General features: G+C 36.9%; 1 protein-coding gene across 1 annotated transcript in view; it reads left to right on the top strand.

Moving 5' to 3' along the window:
• ZMYND8 (zinc finger, MYND-type containing 8) overlaps window positions 1-12,370 on the top strand; it is a 59,973-nt gene that overhangs the window by 10,650 nt on the left and 36,953 nt on the right. The window lies entirely within an intron of this gene.

The following is a 12,370-nucleotide window of genomic DNA, read 5'->3' on the forward strand; positions in this document are numbered from 1 at the left end:
ACAGGCAAATGATGTTATCTCTCAGTGTAAAGAAAGCCAAATATGTAACCACTTATATCAGTGTAAACATACCCACTCTCATTTGGAGTGGGGGGACAGTAATGCCCTTCAGTCAGAATACTTGCACGTAATTGTTTCCTCCAGTTCATGGTAGTTGACTGCCAGCTGCCTGTCCATCTCCTTTTGTACTTGCAGCTGACTTTGCAACTCAGTTTGCTTGAAAGCCATATCTGTAAAATGGCGGCAATGGTTACTACTATCGTTTTAAAATTTTGGCACATACCCACTTGCTCTTCACATTTCTGCTACAAAGGTCATAAGTCTAGTTAACTCTGAATGTGCATATGTAATTGTCTTGAAAGCATGACACAGATCATCTATATTTCTTTGTTTTTTAATGAGGTAGCTTGGGTAGATAACATGGTTATAAAATTTAGGTCTTATTTGTACCAACAGACAGTAAATTTCTTGTTTCAGTTCTCATGGTATGGTTAGATGAGGTAGTACATATGGTCTGACAGATCAGAAGAGATTCACTTGCTCCTTTTGTTCCTTTTCCTTGTCCTTTTCTCCTTTCTCTGCTTCTGGACTTGCATGTCAGTCTCCATCACTGGACTGCTTTTGATGTTTACTTATCTCTGTATTTCAGTTTTCTAAGCCAGCAGAAAGTAATTATTTTTTGTTGCTTTAATGATTGCTGCTGAATGGGGTAAGCTCCCAGCTTTGTACTCCCACTGCTTACTTCCTTTGTGGTGCTTGTCATATCCCAGTCACTTGAACCTTCTAACCAACTTAAAAACAGAAACATTTTTCTGCTGTGGTAGTGACCAGTTTGTTTGTGAAAGAGTTTGGTGAGTGTGAGAACTCAATATAAGAGACAATGGAGGTTATTGGATGCATTTAGCTGCCCATGAAATCTCACCTTCATTTCTCCTTAGAAAGACCTACGCACACATGTTAGTACTAATAAGAATTTCACATGCATCAAGTGAACTGAACTACTACTTATGTCACTCTGACATAATCAATATCTAAAAGTAATTTGTGAGTCTGATACCTGCATTTTCGTTCCATTGCTTTACTTGGTCCAGAAACAGGGGTATGGCCCATACAAAAAGTTGTAATTCCTCAACATTAGCTCTAGTGCTGGTCTGACCTCAAGGTGTACTGTTGCAATGAATTAAGCCCACAGAAAACATTTTCCTTTTTTTTGTAATGTTAAGATGAAGTTTCCTAGGACAGTGAGCTGTTTTAATACCCTGTGGTTATTGAAAGGGTCAATCTTTCATCTCCCAGCCTTCTCAGCCATGTGATCTTGCAGCTCCCCTTGCATTGTGGGCTCTAGTCCATTCAAATCAGTCAATTCAGAGGGAGTTAACCTGGCAGAAAAAAGACCCATGTTTTTATACTGAGTGCATTTACTGTTGATACAGCTCCCTGAACCAGATCATAGGCAAGCTCTGGTAGTGACTGAAAGGAGAGTGATTTGGAAGACAAAGACAGGATCACCACAGTGCTGGTTTAGATTGGCCCAAACTGTCAATGTGTAGAAGTTGCTGGCCTGTACACAGTAGGACTCTTAGTGTTTTAAACACCGATGAGAGTGATCTGAACAGCCTTTGTACATCACCCCACAGTAAAGATAAAAATTAACAGAGATTGAACTAATTGAATAATAATATTGAAATTGATATTTATTTAACTAGATACTGATTTGCTTGAATTAGTTTGTTAAATTTGACATGTATGTTGATGAAACCCATGCCAGCACCATTCTAAGGGCAAGAAGAACAACCACCCACCCCAAACCCTTACAGGTATATATTTTTCTAGTGAAGAAGTGATGTGGGTTGTAAAGAAATCTTTAGACTCATCTGTAAGCCATCTTGCTTTGTTGTATTCCCAACCTAATCTGTGAATTAGTGGTACAACTTTATGATAGTTGAATATGTAGTTTTGCATAGAAAGTAAAAGGATCGTAAATGTCATCTACCAAGAGCTGGCTGTATTATAGGCCTGCTAAAATGAATCTTTCTGGACTTCTGTTATTTAGATAACAGTTTCTCAGTTCGGTGTAGTGTTTCTGCAGCAAAGAAATCACAAACCAAAACTTTAAAAACTGTTGCTACACTCTGTGTAAGGCAGAAAAAGTGCAGCAAGGTTCTAAACCGGTGGGATAGTGGTAAGAATGTTTCCTCTTGTAACATTAATCTTGTTCGGAATTTTACTTTGTGTGTTTTAGAAAGGATGTAGATGAGGAAGTCGACCGTATATAGAGAAACCCTTAAGGGAAGCATACAGCTCTTCTTGGTTTGCTTGTGTTTTTTGATGGTCTGAGAAGGCTGTGCAGGAGATCAATCAGTGGTATTGTGTAACTTCACACTTGTCCTGGAGAAGCTGATATGCTGCAAGTTTGTAACCTAACTGCTACAGTTTGTACGGATCATGTGAGGCCATGTCTAAAGAAAGTTGTAGGAAAATAAATTAAATTGGTTTAAAACCAATTAACCTCATGCAGACCTCTTCATGAACATTCTTGTTTTGGTATAAGCAGTTTAATTTTAGTTGCTGTAAATAAATTCCAGTTCAATTTGAGCTAAGCTGAAACACGCATTGTTTAATCTGTAACAAGGGTGTTAAGATAGCCTTTGAATCAGTTTAAGTAAGGTGGTGGTTTCAAAGCAACCTAAGCTGGTCAAACTGGTTGATGCAGCAGTTTTATCCACTTCCTTCCACACAGAAGCTGGCAGGAAACTAAATGAATCATAAAACATGAAGTTTTCTACTAGCTTAGTGTGCTGAAATGGCTTGGTAAACTGCCACAACTGGTTTGAGAGAGGCGGGAATATACTAGTTGAGTGCAGGAAGTATAGAGCTTTGTTAGCAAGCATTTAGATAGGGTTAGGCTGTAATGAAACTGGAGCTTAAAACCGTAGCTGGCACTTCTTATGCTTTATAATGTGATATGTAAGAGTGAGTCTATAGCTATGGTCAGAGCTATGCAGCCCTACATGCTCATCTTCAGCTGCGTTTTTCTAGCCTTCTCCTTAGGCTGGCACTAATGCTTATGCTGTTGCATAGTAAGCTATATCAAGTGGCTGATCCAGCAGAAAATTGGTCATTTTTTGTAGTATTAGTTTTTGCCTGAATCATGAACTGATTAATCCTGCTATTACACACAAGTGCCTGTCTGCAAAAAGTTGTGGGGACAGACATCTGGTGAAGTGGGGAAGGGAAGAGGAGTAGAGTTACTGTAGCAGTTATAATTTAAATCTGCTTATAAGCTGTGCATGTACAGCTTTACTAAAGACAAAGTTTTAAAATACACTACTCTCTTGATCAGAACAAGAAGGCATAAGGTGTCTGAGAGTTGGAAATGGGAAATGACAGCTTGAAGAGAATACAGAGTCCAAAAACATAAAATGGAGTCAACAGAGCTTTGCTGTTTAACAAAGGAGAAAGGCTATGGATTAGATTATAATAATATTTTGTCCTCTGCGTATGATGCATTAACATGTCTGACAGAAACATCTTTTATTTCTGTTCCAGCCCTATGGCCTACTTTCTAACCTTGTTTATTAAATATTTCAAGATTTCAAGGGCTTGCAAGGCTTTCTGGAGAATTTTCTGAGTATTTCCAGGTTATGGTTCCAGAGTAGCATAACAAACTTAATTGTTTGATGCAATTCTGTCTTCACTTGCACTTGTTCTCTTTGTACAGCAATGAACTCTCCACTAGGCTTTTTCATCCTATTAACCTGGAAGAATTATTTTTTTTTTCCCCCAATTCTCAGGTTAGTTTTCTGCTAGTTTATCTTACCTGCCAGTAGTAGTTAACTGTGGTGGTGGATGGACTTCCATGTAGGTTTCATGTTTCAGCTGGTACTGTAACCATTGCCGGTTTAGTGACTAATCAAAAGGAACTCTTTTACTCTCTTCTCATCATCATCAGTCATGCGTCCCTTATATTGCCTTTTCATCTGTGCTGGCTCTTAGCCAGTCCTCTTCTGAGTCAGTTAAGGACTTGGATATAGAAGTAGTTTTCTACCTGCTTATCTTCTGAACCAGATTACAAGGGAGTTTCACAGATGTCATTGCTAGGAGCAGACTTGCCCCCATCAGTGACAGCTAGTCATTAGATGGTCTTAGCTTGTCATAAAATCATATACTGAGACGCTACTGCTTAATGGTGAGAATTATGACTCTTACAGCTTTTGCATTGCTGCAGGTTTGTGTTGGAAACTTTCGGTCCTAGAGGCTTCTCTCAGTGGTAAAAGATTTGGATATTCTGAATATGAATGCAAAATGATTAGTAAAATGGGATTTCCAGAATGTATTACGTATTTTGTAACAGTTTCATAATAGTACATCGTGTATCAACTTCCTTTGCAGTGATACCAAGTATTCAATCACACAGAGATGAGATTCTTACTCCAATAATTTGAAAGGTAATTTGAGAATCCTCCAGTGAATAGTAGTGCAGCCCTGGTCTTTTCTATCTAGTGCAGGGTCCTTGTTACTTAGTAATCAACAGGGGGTCTTCAAGAGTACCTCGGGGCAGCAGGTCCCCCTGCAACCAGGCTCTAGCTTATGAACAACTGAGATGTCTTACACTGTAGGTTGTGGGGAAATGTTTCTTTTCCTTTATCTTCCAAAGTCCTACAATGAAGTAACAAGTTACGGTGTCTTTTTGTACTTGTGTAAAATTTTAATGTAGTAGGAGTTCATCAGGATTTACACAACCATGGCTAACCTCTGTTATTTATTACATTAAGCAACTGGATTGGGTTAATTGCATTAGTTGAAGTTTCTGGAATGTAAACAGGGCTTTAGTGGTTGATTGCAACTGTATCATGTTTCAAAATTCTAGCATAAGATTAAAATACTTCAGAGTTGAGTATAAGTTCTAACAGATTTATCCATGATTTTGTGAAGTGTTCTGAAGATAATTAAGCTTACTATAGTGTTATAGGTAATGAATTCGAAAAATCATAAATCTATTAGCAGCCATTCAGTATAATAAATATAACTGGGAGACTTCACAGTTCTGGAATCCATATAAATTATTAAATGAAGCCTTTTCTATCAAATTGAACTTTAATGATACTGACAACTGAGTTAGTGTTGCTCATTTTGCTCTCAGAATTCTTCGTTGATTTCTCTCAACACCATTTAAAGTAAATGCATTGGGAGCTTTTGAGGAGGAGGAAAGAAGAAAGAAGTGGCAGTCTAGGTAGAAGTCAGTTTTCTGGTTTTGTTCTTGTTCCTTCTAAAGGCGTAGTTACACATTTCTGTGGGGTAATGACAGCTTAAGCAGTCTTCAGTCACCTTTGTATTCTTGTACCTTCTCTCACAGTGCCTTCTTTTTTAAGCTAGCCTAGCTGTTTCCTATAGCTGTCAAATGAATTCTTCATGAAACTGCTTTCATGAAATTTTTGTTCTTTTGTTCTGTTACATTTCATCTAATTTAATTCCTTACTCTGGTTCACTAAATGTTGGCAGAACTCTTTGTGTCATAATAAAAGCGATTGCATGGGATTGGGAATTAATGTTAACAGAAGTAGCCTTGGGCTGGCTCTGTTTAAGTAACACTTCTGCTGAGTGTCTAACTTACATAGAAGAATCAACTAGATTTCTAATTGGAAACATTATTCAGAATTTTGCATATTTGACCCACTTGCATTGAGATATCAAAAAACTACTTACATCAGAGAAAACTTTTATTGGTGTAACTAAGCCTCAGTTTACTGATATCTAATACTGTTCCTGGGAGAATAAAGTAATGCTTTCACTGTAAAAATACATTGCTGTTTCTGGCTCCTGGAAAAACAAAGTGACTGCTAATTTTACCATCTTTATCACAACTCATGTTGAAAAGCTTTTCTGATTTTTTTTTTTTTTCACACTGTTTAGACAAATGTGTTTCTGAGTTTCCCTCTTCTCACTTTCTGAAAATTTCCAGAACAGAAAAGTTTCATTCTACAAGCAGTAGATATTACCACTTTATAACAGCTCCTTTTTCGTAGAACATGTATTTAAAATATAAGAAAAGATACAGAATTTGAATAACTAATACTCCTCATGAAAGTATAGCAAATGTGACAGTAAAAAGGCTTTTATCCTGCAATTTCCACACTTTTGGGGAAGGCTTTTGATTTGTTTGCCTAACCTTTTTGTGAGGTGGAATTTGAAAGTCATGACATATACTAAGGCTAGTTTACTCAGGCTTTTCTTCATTGGCTTGTTATCCATTGCCCTGAGGATGCAGCACTAAGGCAATATATGCTGATGTAAGTCAGACCTGCCACATTGGCATGCTCCTTCATGTCAACCATGTTTCCATCCTTTTCACTTATACTGGCACTGCCAACTTTGGGACTTGTTATGCCAATTCAGCTGAAATTAATTTTTGAGGTTTTTGTTGGTTTTGGCCATATCAGTTATCTAAACCATCTTGTTCCTGGGTGAACAAATAGGAAAAGGGAAGAAAACGTATATTGGAAGGCTACTGTGAAGGCTTAACTTAGATCTGTGTAACTTGCTGTGGATTTCAGCTCTCATTAAGGCCTTATTGGTAGAGAAACTAATGCAAGTGTAATAGATGCTTAGAAATACATATGTAGACACCATTTCATTTTGGTTTTATTCTGGAATTACTTTCATTGCATTTGCCTTAAGGAAGTTTTTAAATTAAAAACAAAAATGGTATGTGGAAGGGAGGGCATAAGTGGGGTGTAAGACGTCAGTGTTGATAAGCCTTTGGTACTGAACGGTTTATTCTGTGTTCTTACAGTAAGGCATGTTGAGGTTACCTGTTTTCAGGAAGAATTGCATTTGAGTATCATGGGAAAAGCAAGGAAAACGACATTTTATTTTTACACATTTTCTGACTTGGCATCTGCTTCCACAGAGGAAAATGAGACTTCTCAATTAGTTGTCAGGGATCATTGCTATTGAATGCTTACACTACAACACTTGGCAATGTATAGAACATAGAAAATACGGTTGTGGTCTGTGCTCCATATGCTGCAGCAAGATAAGATCCCTGATATACAATAATAACATACTTTTGTTTGTTTGTTTTTATAGTTTTTCCTAAGCTAAACTGTATTAAGTCACAATGCCCTTCCTTTAGTACTCAGAACATTTAATTTCTTATTAACCTTCTGAGTACTGAGTGACTGAAACTGATCTCAGCCTTTTCGGTTAGAAAAGGTGGGCGCACAAATTGATTCCTGTCTGAAAAGTTTGGTTCATATACTAACTTGCTCCATATATGGTAGGAGTTTTGTAGAAGAAGCAGGGAGATTGCAGGGATATAGAATCATATAATCATTATGGTTGGAAGAGACCTCAAAGATCATCAAGTCCAACCGTATACCCGATGCCACCATGCCCGCTAAACCCACTAAACCACGCCTTGAAGCGCCACATCTAAACATTTTTTGAACACCTCCAGGGATGGTGAGTCCATATGTGCTAACTGGTGACGAACTGGCATGGTGAGATACCCCGAGGTGAGACCATTCTTGCTCATTAAACACCTTTTTGAAAATACTTGCTTGACATAGAAGAGATCATACAAAACTTGAATCCACCTCCTAAGTAACTGTCCTAGTCACCAAGTTATTGTATAGTTTAAATTTGGTCTTTTTTGTTCTTTCCTCTGGGATTTGTTTCATTTTGTTTAAGTAATAAATACTAAGTTAAACTACACTAAGAAAGTGATCCAGGTTAAAAATTAACTTTCCTCCTGACAGGTTATTTTAACAGAGATCAATTTCTTGATCTGGTTCACAGCTCAACTACAGATTCTGCTAACACAACTGGAAGAGCCAAGGAGGAAGAAAAGGCAGTGTGCACTAAACAGGGCTCTGCTGTTGAAAGAAATTCTCACAAAATGTCACTTGAGCGTTTTTTATCTTAGTTAGAATTGGAAACTATAACTCAAACAATTTAAGTAGGTGCTACCATTCTTACTTTACTTGAACTGAATTAAAAGATTGTTCATATTATTATCAATCACAGATTGGTAAGTTGGCAACATATAGTGATAGTTAAAGACATTAGCCTATTCCACTAGCACAACGTAGATCTGAAGGAAAAGGCCTGTGCATTGCTGTTTTCCTGTCTATACCTTATTTTTTCCATTTAAGTCTTATATTGCCTCAAGAAAATCTCTGTGTATTTCAATAACTTGCCAGTTGGAAAAAAAAAAAAGGAGGTGTCTTTCAGATCAGTTTTTGTATGTTGTCTATGGGTCACCACTAGTTTATTTGAAAATCCCTAGTATGCTCAGACTTGAACCACAGAGGAAAATTACACTAGTTTAAGTAGTTTTTGAAATCACTTAACCAAGCATCTGTGTCTGTGTGATCATTTGATTTAATCGGTATTGAATCAGTACCTTTTCTGTTGAAGTGTAGTTTGAATTTGGCTGTGACTGAATTGTAATTCAGTTCTGGTTTAGCTAATAACAGTTTAATCCTTTTCCTGACCCTGAATCAGTTAGTTTAGGAAAAAACAGCATTTAAAAGTGAGAAGCATCATGTTATGGGGGCAGGCCAATGATGAGGAACTTCACAGCTGATTTTCTTTTTTCATGCTTAGAGCTGAGGCACAATGTGCAGTGTCACAAGCAAATTCTTTATAATCCCCACAGTCTGAGGCTGAAGAGCTGAAACAAAACTGGTGTGCTCCACCGGTGGCAGTTTTGTGCCTGGAGTAAGAAATGGAAGCCAAAGGGCAGAAACTATACTGTGCTGTTACTTTCCTGGTTTAAGCTGTGCCTACATATGTACAGTCTGGAAATAAAAGCCTGTCTCTTCAGTGAGTTAAGATGAGGGCTTTATTTGCTGGAGAGAAACTTACACTCAAGAGATCCTTGCAAGTACTTTGAGGATGATGTTTGCTGTAGAGAGGGACAGTTCCGCAGATCTCTCTGCACTGGGAAAACAAGGATTAAGGCATGGTCAGCAGTTCACAGTAAGAGTAGTTTACTTATGACTGCCTTTAGGAATGTATGGAAAGTCTCTGTTGAGAACTGCAAATTACAATTAAGAAACAAAGACAGTACATGCTGTTCTAAGCCATATGGTGATGGAAAGATGAAAAAAGATATGGTATGATGCTGTTTTTGCTGATCACTCTGAATGCAAACAGTTCCCATGCTGAACAAGCTCTGTTCTACTTTAATGAAAAGAGTAGAATTCAGAGTTTATTTTGGGTTTAGATTTGATCGCTTTGGTTAAGTCGTGGGTTTTGGTTTAGCTGACACTGATGCTGCAATGTTTCTTCCAGGATAGCTGTATTGGCTCAGCTATTTTAGGATATGTTAATCATATGCCAGCCAAAGGAGTTCTTCTGCCACCTTCTGAGCATAATTAGCTAAACTGAAAAAAAACCCCCACCCTCTAGTCTTCTGTCAGCATAGTTGTACCTGTATTGGGATTTTTGTCATAATTGCTTAAGAAGGGGGAAAAGCAGACACTACATTTTTCACACATTTAGATGACGTACCTTACCTGGCAATTCTTTGTGTTGTCAAATCAATCTAAATCTTGGCCTAAGTGGAGTGGGAGGCAGATTTGCTTGAATTGAAACAAGTCAAGTAGCAGTAATGCTCTCAGACACATTGTATTGGTTTAATTCAGCCTAGACATGGCAGAATATAGTTCGTTCTAGATGCTGCCTACAAGTATAAAAGGGGAAGAATGGAAAGGAAGAAAAAAATCACATTTCTTAGTGTCTAAGAAAACTCAAAGCATGAGAGGGTTTTTGTTTGTTTATTTAAACCAGCTTAACTATATTTTGCCAAAATTTTATAACTTAGGTCACCAGAAAAATTTCTCTGAAATCCAAGACCACATTTCTGCTAGGCAGCACTGCTGAAATAGCTGTGCCTACATAACTCTAGTGGCAGACACTTTTCCTAGGATTGTTGAAATTCTGTGTGTTGTTAGCCTGGTGCAGCTATTCTAGATGAATGAAACTCAGGATGGGCAAATGCTCCTACGTTTCTCTTCCCTCCTTCATTTATATCTTCTTCCATCTATCTCTTCATATGTTTTTCATGTTTATATATAATTTTCTTAATTGTTATCTTGGCACATGTTACCAAGCTTTTGGTCAATCAGAAGTCACCATATGGCACCAAGTTTTCCATAGAATTGTGTAGAAAAACCACTGCTTTTTTTCTGTGCAGTTATATGTTTGGGGGAAAAAAATTTAAAACTTCAGGAGCTGAAAAAAAACGGTAATGTTCTCGGCTGATTAGGTAACAATTACATCTTTCATGTGTCTGGACTCATCTGAAAAAAAATGTGATGCTAATTATAGTAAATAAGATCGGTATCTTCAGAAATTAATGTAGACCAGTACAACTTTTCTTGCACAGGAGAAGTTCTTCCACTACATCTTTTCCATTTTTCATTATATTTTCTTCCATACATGTAAATAGCATATGTTCTTGAAATGCAATTTAGTCTAGAAATACCTTTTCAGATCACTTCTTGAGCTTGCATTGTGAGCAAGTTTTAGTGTCATCATGGGGTTTTTTGAGCATATTGTTTCAAAATGTTTTACTATGTTTATAATTGTGTGGCTTCTTGACATTATTCCAATCTTTCTACTAAATAGTACAGTATTTTCAATAAACTCAAGCATATATGCAAGCATTCCAAGATCAACATCAAAATTACATCATGTATATCACTCCTATTTTTGCATCAGTATTGTTGGACATTTTTCACAACAGAAAAAAGTAATTTTTTCAGTCAGTTCATGCTCAACTATTGTTTCTCATATTTTTTTCTATTTAGAAAAAAGTGCATAGGTTGTTATCTTGTCTCCATTTGTGCAAATCATTATTGCAGCCTATTTTTATTTCTCCTTGTTGACTGTTACCCCTCCACATTTGCACAAAATATAGAAATCATACAGAAATCCAATCTAGTTCTTTATTGTGCCATAGACCCTCTAAGATTTGTGCCATGTGACAAATTACCTTACTTTTGAATACCATTCGGTGTAACTTTTCAATCTGACAGGGCATTATTCTGTGAATACAGTTTTAAGCTAAACTGTGTTTTACTAGCTTACTTGTAAGACTGTCTAATGAGAAAGTGTCAGTGACCATATTGTGTGCAAGACTCCTTAAATGTCTTAAAATAATTCCCTGAGAGGAATGTTGTAGCTCAACAAAATTGTCTCATTCAATAAATCGTTAAAAGTCAGATTGGGAGGAGTTTGTGGAAGAAAGGTGTTTGTCCACTGCCTATGTGAAGTAGTCAAGTGCTGTGGTTTTCAGTATTTTTCTATTTGGGGAACTTTCAGTATTTTTTGGTGGAGCTTTTTACAGTTAATTTAAAATATATTGACAATAGACATGCTCTGATAAGTTGATCCAGTTACTGGTTGTTCTGGTACCTCTGATGTTCACTGGAGACTTCAGGTGAAGTGTTTCAGTGAGGTTTTGGTGACTTGGCAACGTGAAACAGCTCAGCCTATCAACCAGTGAGGCCTGGAAGGCAAGAATACAGATCCAGGAGGGAAAAGATACAGGATCATGGCAATCAGCAGTTTGTTTGCCTCTGGCTTCTGTCAAATAGCTGCCAAAACCTATTGTTTGACAGTAAAAACTTTTAAGGTGGTATTAATAGCAAAAGCAGCATTTCTCCTTCTCCCTACATGTTCCCATCTAGTATAACTGCTTCACTGAATACATTACAAGCATTTGTGTGGCTGTGCAGTGAATGGGGTCACAGAAAAAAAATTACTCTGAAAAAAGGTATTTTTTAGACAGGTTTTATTCCTTAATTATTTAGCGTGCAGCCACAAAGCATTTATGCTAGCACATGTGAGTAGAGGGTTGAAAATGTGGGAATGACTTTGGGGAGCCTTCAGTTGTTTCTCTGTAATATTGATGAATTCTGATCCCTGTGATTTTATCTGTCGTTTTGTTGCATGCATTAAAAGCTGAAGGAAAAATTAAACATGTTAAACCAACTCTGTTGAACTTTCACTTGTATCTTGTCAAGATCATTTCGCTGGTCTATGATTGTATATTACAGCTGACTGCATACTTGTTTCTTTTGAGTAATGTCAGTAAGTTCTTTGTAATTGAGCTGAGCATTCCATATTCATTAGGAATAATTTTGTTCTGAGAAATTGAAGTTTCAGATACTCTTATTTTTACCTAGGATATTTTGGATGAACTTATGATTTTTTTTTTTAGTGTATTAACTCTTTTAAGACTATAAGTAATTTCTTCTGAATATTGTAATTAACAGAAAACAGTGACCAATTAAAAAAAGACGAATTAAAAATTTTTGAAGAATTCAAATAGATTAGCATGATTGGAAGAGTGAAG

The sequence above is a fragment of the Cariama cristata genome, unplaced genomic scaffold, assembly GCF_000690535.1.
Source record: "Cariama cristata isolate BGI_N322 unplaced genomic scaffold, ASM69053v1 scaffold7088, whole genome shotgun sequence".
Lineage (NCBI taxonomy): Eukaryota > Metazoa > Chordata > Aves > Cariamiformes > Cariamidae > Cariama > Cariama cristata.